The 1,058-nt window shown below is 44.8% G+C and overlaps 1 long non-coding RNA gene across 3 annotated transcripts in view; it reads right to left on the bottom strand.

The window, feature by feature from the left end:
* Nucleotides 1-855, bottom strand: part of LOC142486088 (uncharacterized) — a 7,572-nt gene extending 6,717 nt beyond the window's left edge. For 2 of the 3 annotated variants that reach the window (XR_012798782.1, XR_012798783.1), the window contains exon 1: nt 1-855. This exon is cut by the window's left edge and continues 812 nt beyond it. This is a non-coding gene — a long non-coding RNA (uncharacterized LOC142486088). The other variant, XR_012798784.1, reaches the window with a different exon arrangement.
* Nucleotides 856-1,058: the final 203 nt, after the last annotated feature.

Here is a 1,058-nt window from a genome sequence, read left to right as displayed (position 1 = left end):
TTTCTCATTGTCAGGCGGCGATTTTTTTTTTTTTCTCGTTGTCAGTCGGTGTTTTTTTTTCACTTGTCGTCAGGCAGCGGTTTTTTTTCTATCGGCTTTAGGCGGCGTTTCTTTTCTCGTTGTCAGGCTGCGTTTTTTTTTCTCTCGTCATGTTGCGTTTTGTTTTCTCTTGTCAGGAGGCGTTTTTTTCTCACGTTGACAGGCGGCGTTTTTTTTTCTCTCAGCGTCAGGCGGCGTTTTTTTCCCTCTCATTGTGAAGCGGCATTTTTTTCTCTCTCGACGTCAGGTGGCGTTTTTTTTTCTCGTCGGCTGTGGATTTTTTTCTCTCGTCGTCAGGCGGCGTATTTTTCTCTCTCGTCAGACAGTGTTTTTTTCTCGTCGTCAGACTGCGTTTTTTTTCTCTCATCAGATGGCGTTTTTTTTCTCTTGTCAGGCGGCGGGTTTTTTTGATCTCTCGTCGTCAGACGGCGTTTTTTTAAATCTCTCGTTGTCAGGCGGCGTTTTTTTAAATCTCTCGTTGTCAGGCGGTGTTTTTTTCCTCTCGTCGTCAGACGGGTTTTTTTTTTCTCGTCGTGAGACAGCGTTGTTTTTCTCATTGTCATGAGACTTTTTTTTTCTCTCGGCGTCAGGCGGCGTTTTATTTTCTCTCGTCGTTAGCCGGTGTTTTTTTTTCTCTCATCATCAGGCGGCGTTTTTTTTTCTCTTGTCGTCAGGCAGCGTTTTTTTTCTCTCGGTGTCAGGCAGCGTTTTTTTTCTCTCGTCGTCAGGCGGCATTTTATTTTCTCACGTCAGACAGCGGCGTTTTTTTTATCTCTCGTCGTCAGGAGGCGTTTTTTTCTCTCGTTGTCAGGCGGCGTTTTTTTAATCTCTCGTTGTCAGGCGGCGTTTTTTTGCCGTCGTCAGACGGTGTTTTTTTTAATCTCTCGTCATCAGGCGGCGTTTTTTTTATTTCGTCGTCAGGCGGCGTTTTTTTCTCTCGTTGTCAGGCGGCGTTTTTTTTCCTCTCGTTGTCAGACGGTGGTTTTTTTTCTCTCGGCGTCATGTTGCGTTTTTTTTCT

This window comes from Ascaphus truei, unplaced genomic scaffold (assembly GCF_040206685.1).
Source record: "Ascaphus truei isolate aAscTru1 unplaced genomic scaffold, aAscTru1.hap1 HAP1_SCAFFOLD_729, whole genome shotgun sequence".
Lineage (NCBI taxonomy): Eukaryota > Metazoa > Chordata > Amphibia > Anura > Ascaphidae > Ascaphus > Ascaphus truei.
This window is presented reverse-complemented; position numbering and strand designations above follow the sequence as displayed.